At 42.3% G+C, this 10,235-nt stretch overlaps 1 long non-coding RNA gene across 1 annotated transcript; it reads left to right on the top strand.

Moving 5' to 3' along the window:
- Window positions 1–2,121: 2,121 nt before the first annotated feature.
- On the top strand, window positions 2,122–4,090 carry LOC121990216. Its single transcript, XR_006114509.1, has 3 exons — window positions 2,122–2,189; window positions 2,281–2,360; window positions 4,040–4,090. It is a non-coding gene; the product is annotated as an uncharacterized LOC121990216 (long non-coding RNA).
- Window positions 4,091–10,235: the final 6,145 nt, after the last annotated feature.

A 10,235-nucleotide genomic window follows, 5' to 3' on the forward strand; every position in this document is an offset into this window, starting at 1 on the left:
AAGCTTTCACTATCATTTTTTTACTTGTGTTTAAGATTAACAATTTTTTTCAAGTCAATTTAACTTGATAAATTTAGAGTTTAAATTCTCTCATTTGTCTTGAAAATGTACCCTTAGATGTTTTAAGGAACCCCATTTTTTTTGTGATCAAAAGGGGAGAAGGGAATATTAAGTCTAGGGGGAGGTATCTTTACAATTTTTTTATCTCTTGCACTTTCTTGCAAAATTTATTACCTTTAATTTATGTTGGTTAACCCTAGCTTAACTTGGGTTACTTACATAAAAAAGGGTGAGATTGTTAGAACCCGAAGGTTGTTTTGATGTGATCAAATAAGTTAAGTTAGGTCCTGTGATGTTTTAACCCTGTGTCTAAGTGTGCAGGAACTTAGGAGCACAGGAAGTCGAGCGAAAGACGCAGCTAGTGAGAAGGATGGCACGAATGAGCTCGGTGCATCTGAGGGGCGAGGCGCTATAAAAGAGTACACCAGCGGACGAGAAGGAAGCGTGCGGTGTTTCCGAGGGATGAGAAGCCAGAGCGGAAGATTGCTTGGGGAGCAATAGATGCAGCTAGCGAGAAGGTCGGCACAGGAGAGAGTTGACAGGCTCGGTGCGTCCGAGGGATGAACAACTACGGATGAGTACGCTGGCGGACGAGAAGGAAACACGCGACAATTCTGAGGGACGAGAAGCCGGAGTGAAAGCTTGCTTGAGAAGATCGGAAGCTGGGTTCGAGTGAGCCCTATTCCGGATGGTCGAGATCACCCAAGTAAGCGGATCCAGAGCAGAAGACCTAAACCGAGGCGAGTTGAGCCAGAGCAGAGGGTCGGGACTGAAAATGTCAACACTGTTGACTTTATTGGTCTATGCGCCATGAACCCTTCTGGGCGCTTGGACCAGTCCGGGGCGCCCGGAACCCTTCTGGGCTCTCGTACCTGTATTTTATCCAAATCATGATCAAATGCGATTTATGCAAAAGGGATAATGTTTTATCCCCTTCCAGGCGACTGAAATGCTTCCAGGCACCCCGACCAAGGCTATAAATATAGCCTTGGTCTAAGAAGCTAAACAGAACAAGAAATTGCAAATTCTATACTTGTGCACTTCTCTTGTCTAGTTTAGCTTCTCATTTCTTGTACGTCATCACTGTAAGAGGTTTCTCTACCTAAAGGAGATACTAGTGTGATTCATTCCTTGGATTAACAACCTCCCCAGTTGTAACCAAGTAAAAATTCCTGTGCCTCTCCCTTAAAGTTCTTTCTTTAAGTATATGCAAGTGTTATTTTAAAAGTCCGAGAAGGGTTTTGCTTTTAATTTGTGCAGGGCTATTCAACTCCCCTTCTAGCCCGCCCAACGGTGTAAAATACGGTGCCCAAATAATAGTTAAATAATAAGGTTATTTGATAAATAATCTTATTGGATTTTTTCAGGAATTTTTAGAAATTTTCTGGGATTTAATTGGAGCTCGTATGTAATAGTTTGCGGGGATAAAATAATAGGGACAAGAAAAGCCTGTTTGGACTATCCTTTTGTGGGAGTTGATCGAGGAATTTACTTATGGTTTAATTAATCTAAACCTAAGTTGAAATTATTAAACCTATTATTTCCCTTCTTCTCATTTCTTCCACCCGAACCCTTCCTCCCTCTCCTCTCATCGCGCCGCACACACCACCGCTGCCCTTCTCCTCATCGTGGCACCTAATTGCTGAGGCCGATTCCCCTCCTTCTCTGTGCCCTAGCCGTCTCCCTCCCTCTCTCAGTCCGATGTCGCGCCACACGCCACCGTCCAGCGCCGGTTCTTCTTTCTCCTTCCCTTTTCTCTTCGCGATGCTGCCGACCACCGCCCAGAGGACGATCGCCTTTCATTGATGCTGATTCTTGAGAGCCTTCGAGTGTCGGTTCCCGAGTTCTACCTCTCGGAGCAGCGCCATCGTCGATGTCCACTGCCGGCCCCTTCTTCCTTCAACCGACTGTGTCCGTGCCCTACTCAGCAGAAGGTCGATCACCTCTCCTTGACGTAGGTTATTGAGAGCTTCCGAATGCCTCACGAGTGCCGTTTCTTGGAGCAACGCCGTCGTCTCCCTCTCGAGGGTGTTCTTCCTCTTCGAGCCGAGCTTTAGAGGCCGTTTCTCCTCTCCTCATCACCGGATCTGGGATCAAGGAGATCTGTTGCTCTAGGCTTGATCTTAGAGGTAAGTGTCTAGATTTGGGCATGGATTCGAGCATATGGTATTCTTTTTGGTTGGATTTGGGTGGTTTACTGGGAAGCAATGGTTATGTTAGGTTTCGGCCACCACAGCTTCAATTGGGGATTGGTTCCTTCATCGGTTCTATAATCAACACCAGTGATTGAAGTGGAAGAGGTAATGAGTACTATTTTTCTTGATGGATAGTTGCGTTGGATTTATGATACTTAGCTTGATAGTTGAGTTAATGAATTAATGATTAGAAGTTGGAATTCAGTTGGGATGTGTTGATTTACTAGCATTGGATTTGTTAGATGAAATGAAATTGTGATTAGTTGAATCATTAAATTGAGGATGAGATTAATCAGATGGATGCATGATCATTATTAGTATATTATGGATTGGTTGTTTATTGATGATTGATGCCAGGATTGGATTGTAAATGAATTAATGGATTCATGTTAAGTTGAGAAACTCAAGGATTAAATGATTGGATTAATTGGTGATTTATGTGTAAACCTAACTTAATTAGGTTGTAGTATAATTAAGGTTGATCGGGGGATTACTCAAGGATCATGTTTGATTAGTGTTACCCTAATTAGAATAGGGATTCTGTTTGGTTATTTACTTCCTATGTAATTAGCTAAATAGACTATGTGATCGCAGGATTTTGTTTCGGGACGAGCATCTCGATGTCAGATTTCGGGACACGATCGACAGATAAAGGCGGGTACTTCTTGCTTTATCTCTTTAGTATTTTGATCCTAGTGCATGAGCTTTATGTTCAGATAGTTGCTGTATCTATCTTGACTCCACTCTTATTCTTCCTGCGTTTGATACTTCCACTCGATCTTTGAGCTACTCGTTTCTGTATATATACAGTGTCTCGTTGCTATTCATGATATTCAGCAGATACTATAGTACTAGGTATTGGATACCAGATACCAGACATTAGATAGTAGGTATTGGATATATGGACACCTGATACCATGTTTACCTACTTTGATTACTGTTTATTTATGCTTAGTATTGAGCATGCGGATTCATGTAGCATACCTGATTTCCTGTTATATATATATGATGACTGTTGCATTATTCGCATCATGTCATTGCATGCATAGCCGACGACTTTGGCTCCCTTGTGGTTGAGACGGTCGTTGGCCTGAGCCGCACGCTCGGCCACTCATGGGTGGTGGTAGCTGGAGCGTGCCGCTTGTCCTGTCGTGCCACACTCGGTCACTCATGGGTAGTGGCGGCTGGAGTTGCGGCAGCAGGGACCCCATCGCAGACGTAGCTATTCAGCTACTATGCACCTGTCCATCCGGTCACTCGAGAGTAGTGGCGGCCTTTGGGTGGTACAGTTTGTCATCGATCCGGCCTCTCGACCATACAGGGGTCATGGTGCAGAGAGGTGGGCGGGGTGACCATCCGTACATACGCTGTTGTTTATATCTGCTGGTTGTTTACTTATGCTGTTGTTGCTTATCTATGCTGCTGTTGCTAGATTATGCTGCTGTTGTTTATTTATGCTGTTATGCTTACTTAGGTTGAGATTTATACTTGTGTTATGTGCTTAGACACTGGCTTACTTACTGTTGACCTGTATATACCTCACATGATACCATGTAGTTATGAGCAGTACTGTAGCAGGACTTTGCTACTCTTTACCTTCTACTACTAGCCTAGGATATGGTTTCAGGTATGGACACTTATTATGATATCACTGTAGTATCTGCTATTTCCATCCGAGACTGTATACCCTTGCATCTCTAGTTCTTTACTTTACTCATGCACTATCAGTCTATTACCCGCTGAGTCTTTATACTCACCACCCCGTATATTGGTAATTTCACCAGGTAGCAGGTAAAGGATTTATGGAGTCGCCTGGAGATCCTGTCCGCCAGTTCCACGTCACATTCGAGGACGACCTTACGATTTTGGTATTTCTTACGTTATTTGTATTTTGGATTTTGTACTTGTTTATGTATTTGTATTGCTTTGTATTGGGTTTGATATTATTGTGTCAAGCCGAGCCGGCTCGCAGTTAGTTGTTTTATGTTTTGTGATCATTATTTGTGATTTCCGCTGTGTTGATTTTTAGTACAGTCGTGTGGGCTGATTTATATATCTATATAACTGCGTGGTTGTGTTTATTTCTGTTCCAGCCGAGTGGGCTGCTTATATAACTGCGTGGTTGTGTTGATATATTCCAGCCGTATGTGGCTGATGTATATTGTATGTATGTATGCTCCAGATTGTCACCCGTACAGGGGAGATGCTGCCGAAATTTTTCGGTACGGTCTCCTCTGGGGGCGTGACAAACGGTCCCCTACACTTTTTAAGCCGTATAAGGGTTGTAGATGGTTGACACTCCAAGGTCATTCTAAGTTTCTCCCCTCTACATCTTGAAGATAATAAGAGTCTGAGGTGAGCTTTTGCACCATCTTATATGGTCCTCCCCATTGTGGCTCTAGCTTATTAACATCTTGGACTAGTTTGATGCATTTCCAAACTAGATCACCAACCTAAAAAAAATCTAGGGATAGCCCTTCTGTTATAATTTTACCTTATTCTTTGGCGTTATGATATCAACCGAGCAACCGCCTTTCTCCCACTGCCTCTATTAAATCAAGTTCCATAAAGGCATCTACTAATATTGTCTTCATCGTACAACTACCTGCGATTAGATTCAACACCAATCTCGACTAGGACCACTTTTTCCCAACCATAAATCAGATGAAAATGAGTTATATCTATAGCTTCTTGGAGAATTGTACGATAAGCTTATAGTACGCTCGGTAGCTCATCAACCCTACTTCCCTCAATGTGATCTAATTTAGTCTTAAGATTTCTAATAATTTCTCTGTTTATTACTTCATCCTGACCATTGCTCTGTGGATAAGTCACAGAGGTGAAGGTCTATATGATACCATATCCTAAACAGCATTCTCTATTCCTTCTACCCTGGAATTACCTCCCATTATTGAAAATCAGCTTATGTGGAATGCTAAATCTGCAAATAATATGTTGTCATAAGAATTTAATAATTATTTGCTCGATTATTTTGGCTAAGTCCTCGATCTCCACCCATTTTGAAAAATAATCTATTGCCATCAATAAAAATGTCTTTAGAGCGGGAGCCAAGGGAAAATGTCTCACTGTGTCCATACCCCATTGATCAAATGAGCAAAAAATAAAAGAGATTTTAAGTAATTCTGTGGGGGTGATGAGGGATGTTCTGGTGCTTTTGACAAGATAAACAGGTCCTTATTAATCGAGCCGCATCAGTATGCAAAGTAGGCCAAAAATATCCGTCCAATAATACTTTTCGAGTGAGAGACCGACCTCCTGCATGACTCCCGCAAGAACCCTTGTGTATTTCTTGTAAAATGTATAACACATCATCTGACCCAATACACTTGAGTAAGGGGCATGAGAAGGCTCTCTTATATAATTGATCTTTGATCATGGTGAACTGACTTGCTCTTTTCTTGAGTGAGCGTGCCTATTCTCCATCATTTAGTAAAGTATCCTTCTGTAAGAATAAGATGATTAGCATTCTCCAATCGCTTTGTAGCTCTAGGTCAGCCTGTTACTCGATGCAAGTCACTAATAATGTTTGATCAACTAGTTTATCCGAATTCCAAGGAACTATGATAGAGGCTAATTAGCTAGCTCATCTATCATTTGATTATATAAACTAGGAATCTTCTATATAATCACTTCTTGAAATTTAGCTTTTAGCTTATCAAATGCCTCTACATATAACTTCAACCGTTCATTGTTGATCTCAAAATTGTTGAACAGTTGTTGAGCCGCCAATTGTGAATCTGAATAGATTAAGACCCGGCCAGCTCCTACTTGTCGCGCAGCTTGCAACTCAGCTATTAATGCCTCCTACTCTATTTTATTATTGGTGACCTGATAATTTAACTGAACAGATAATTACATTCGATCTTCCCCGTGCGATATAACTAGAATACCTATCCCACTACCTTGTCGAGTAGAAGATCCATCAACGTATATCATCCATGTTTCCTTAGTTTCAGGACCTTACATTTCTGTTATGAAATCGGTTAAGGCCTAGGCTTTAATGGCTGCTCGAGGTTAGTATTGTATGTCATATTCACTAAGCTCAGTGATCCATTTGATCAATCTTCCGGATTCCTCAGGGTTGACAAGTACTCAGGCCAAAGTGTTATTAATTAATATGATGATCGAATGTGATAAAAAATAAAGACATAAACTTCGGGGGTAGCTAAAACCAATCTATATGCTAATTTTTCGAGTGCAGTGCAAGGCACTCGCTCCTTTTAATAAATGACTCAAAAAGTATAAAGGTTGTTGCTCTTTTCCTTTTTGCCTCACTAACACTTAACCTATAGTATACTCATTAACTGATAAATAAACCCCATAAAATTTATCCTACTATTGGTTTACCTAATATGGGCAGATTGGATAGATAATCATTCAACTCCTCGAATGCCTTGTCGCAATCAGTATCCTATTGAAATTTAGTCGCTTGGTAGAGTATCTTGAAGAAAGGTAGACTTCAATCAGTCGATCAGAGATGAAATGAGATAGGATGGTGATCTGAATGGTCAATCTTTGTGCCTTCTTTAGATTACGTGGGGGAGCCATATGTTGTAGAGCTTGTACCTTGTTGGGTTTGGCTTCAATTCCCCGTTTGGTGACTATGTAACCCAGAAATCTTCCACTCCTAGCTCCAAATAGGCATTTGCAGTGATTGAGCTTAAGCCCGTTCTGCCTTAGAGTTTTATATGTTTCTTCTACGTCAGCACACAAGTCTATATCTCAGAGGGATTTGATAAGGATATCATCCACATAGACTTCTATGTCAGCACACAAGTCTATAGCTCAGAGGGATTTGATGAAGATATCATCCACATAGACTTCCATGTTCCGTTGATAGGTAGCCCCTACATTTTTAAGTCCGAATGTCATAATATTATAACAATAAGTGACTTCGGTAGTGATGAAGCTAAACTTCTCCTGGTCCTCCATGGCGAGTGGGACTTTGTGGTATCCCTGATAGGCATCCAACATGCAGATAAATTCACAACCAGAGGTGGAGTCTACTACTTGATCGATGCGGGGCAGGGGATAATAGTCCTTCGGCCAGGCCATGTTGAGATCCCTAAGTTGATATTGACCCGCCATTTGTTTCCTAGTTTAGATACAAAGACGACATTGGGCAGTCAGCTAGGGAATTAAACCTCTCGAATGTAACCTGCCTCTAGTAATTTGTTCGCCTCTTCTTTGATGATCTTATTCTAGTCGGCCCCAAAGTCTCACTTTCTTTGCTTGATCGGATGAGCATCAGGGTAGACATGAAGCACATGCTCCATGATTGTTGGCAATACACCTATTACCTCCTTAGGTGCCCAGGCAAATACATCGCTATTGTGTATCAGGCACTTGACCAGCTTGTCTTTGAGCTTGGAAGCCAAGTCGGTTGCTATCTGAGTAATGGCTTCTGGATGACCGAGTTGAATTTGGACTTCTTCTTTTTTCTTCATACACCAGGATGGGTGATCTTTCCTAGATAGTGTTAACTTCCATCCTCTGTATTTTTCGAGCGGCGCTGGCCTTTATCTTTACCATTTCCACATAGCACTTGCAGCTACTAGTTGATCTCCCTTGACCTTCCCCACTTGGTCATCTATAGGAAATTTTATTTTTTAGCAAAAAGTTGAGACGAGTGCCCAGAATTCATTGAGAGTTGGCTGGCCCAAAATGATGTTGTAGGCTGAGGGTGCATCTATAACTATGAATAATGATCAACGCATTCTCATTAGGGGCTCCTCCATTAAAGATATGGCCAGTTTTATTTGGTCGAGCGGTTGAACTTCATTTCTCATGAACCCATAAGAGGGGTTACCATGGGTTGAAGCTCACTCGGATCTATTTGAAGCTGCTCAAATGCTTGCTTAAAGATGATGTTAACTAAGCTACATGTATTAATAAAACTGTGAGTAATGTTATAATTGACTATAATAGCCTTTATTATTAAAGCGTCATCATGAGGGATCTCCACTCCCTCCAAATCTCTGGGCTCGAAACTAATCTCGGGCCCTTGTGCTTTTTCCTGACTACAACCAACAACTTCATGGATTTCCAACTTGCGAACGTGTGATTTCCTCGCCTGGTTGGAATCCCCATCGGTAGGTCCTCCCGTAATCATGCCAATATTGCGCCGAGCAGTATTGCTGCGATTTTCTTCTTACCGTGTGGAGGGTTGTTATTGCTAAACTCGAGCGGGTACTTGGGCTTGCTTGACCTGAGGCTGGGGTACTATCTATTGCTGCCCGACCACTTGATACTCTATCTTGAGTGGCCTGCTCTACCGCTAGTACAATCGGCGATTGGGAATCGGTGAATGCCGACAATGTCTAGGATTCTTATTCTGACGCCTTGTCAGAAGTAACAATCCTCAGTGTTATGGGTGGTTAATCGATGGTCAGTGCACCACTTCTTTGGTGCTTCTCGAGGAACCACCACATGTTGTACGACCTGGGACTATGGTTCTTGATGACGAATTTAAGGACCCGTCCGGGATCCTCTTGGTGGGGGAGTAGGTTGTGTTGGGCAATCGATAGCTGGGGTAGGGGTAGGTGTGGTGACTTTCTTCTTCCGGGTAGCTTGTGCCTCTTCCATATTTTTGAACTCTGTTGCCCAGTTGTGTAGAAGGTTAAAATCCTTCGGAGGTCTTCTAGTGAGATCGTGAAAGAAATCATTATCGGTGAATCATTGAGAAAAGGAACTCACCAAAATTTCCTTGGTGGTGATGGGGTCATCCATAGTCACCTGATTAAATATTTTAATGTAGGCTCAGAGTGTTTCTTTGGGGCCTTGTTTTAGTGAAAAAAGGTTTCAGAGGGTCTTATGATAGCACCAATTACTAGAGAAGTGATGGAGAAAGATCTTGCAAAAATCTTGAAATGACGGATGGAGTTATCTGGCAATCGCTTAAACCATCGCTGTGGCGCCCCACCAAATGTAGTGAGAAATATCCAGTACTTTACACCGTCCGTAAATTATTGAAGAAGGGCGACATTTTTGAATTTAAGGAGATGATCCTCCAAGTCAATCATTCTAAATATTCTCCTATGTTCAAGTTTTGATAATGTTTCGACAATTTGTCCTCCAATACCCGTTGAGAGAACGGAGTGACAATTCGCTCGAGAGAGCTATCACTGACTGGAGCTTTTTCTCTGTGCCTGTCTCAAATAGGTACCTCCCCTAAAGATTCTCGAGATAACCCCTCTCAAGGTGTGCGGAAGAGCACTTGGGGGAACCAGATTAGGGAGAGAGGTATAGGAAGTAGACAAGAAGGGCCCTCTGCTTGAACTTCTCTCTCCCTCTGATGCGATGTTGTTGATGCTACAGGATTTGGCGGTGGCAGTGTGCCTCTGATAATTGTCTGTCATTGCTGCAATGCTCTTTACACTCAGGCCTTGACAATCATCTCGAACTCCTATGGCATTAGAGGGACAGTGGTGAGTTTTCCAACCTCTTCCATCTCAAAGCTTTAGATTCAGACGAAGATTCCCACAGGCGGCTCCAATTTTAATCCTGTTTGAAGGATGAAGAGATGGCGCATTGGCTCTAGTGGATGGTTTATTGACCGATAGAAGACTTCTTTAACTTGAAATGGAGCTTCCTCTGATCCTTCACACAACTCGAAGATCCAACAAAGAGTTAGTGACCAAAGACCAGGGAGGGCGTCCCTGGCAAGGACCTTCGACACTCAAGTCAGTCTCTTTTCTGGTGAGTGTATGTAGAAGAGATATGCGAGATTAGGATTGTGATGTTTGGTCCGCGTACCTTGCTAGTGAAGAGGACCTCCTTTTATATACTACCTCTTAAAACCTCCACGATCATGAGGTGGCATGGCATGTTAGAGTTTGTTAAGTGATGGAGAGTATAATCGTCCAAGGAATCTTCCATTCACCCACAGATGTACCTCTTTTTGTTGTTTACGTCTTACGCTATTCACAATGTGATGAAATAAAATGTTGTCATAAGTGG

Source organism: Zingiber officinale, chromosome 6B (assembly GCF_018446385.1).
Source record: "Zingiber officinale cultivar Zhangliang chromosome 6B, Zo_v1.1, whole genome shotgun sequence".
Classification (NCBI taxonomy): Eukaryota; Viridiplantae; Streptophyta; class Magnoliopsida; order Zingiberales; family Zingiberaceae; genus Zingiber; species Zingiber officinale.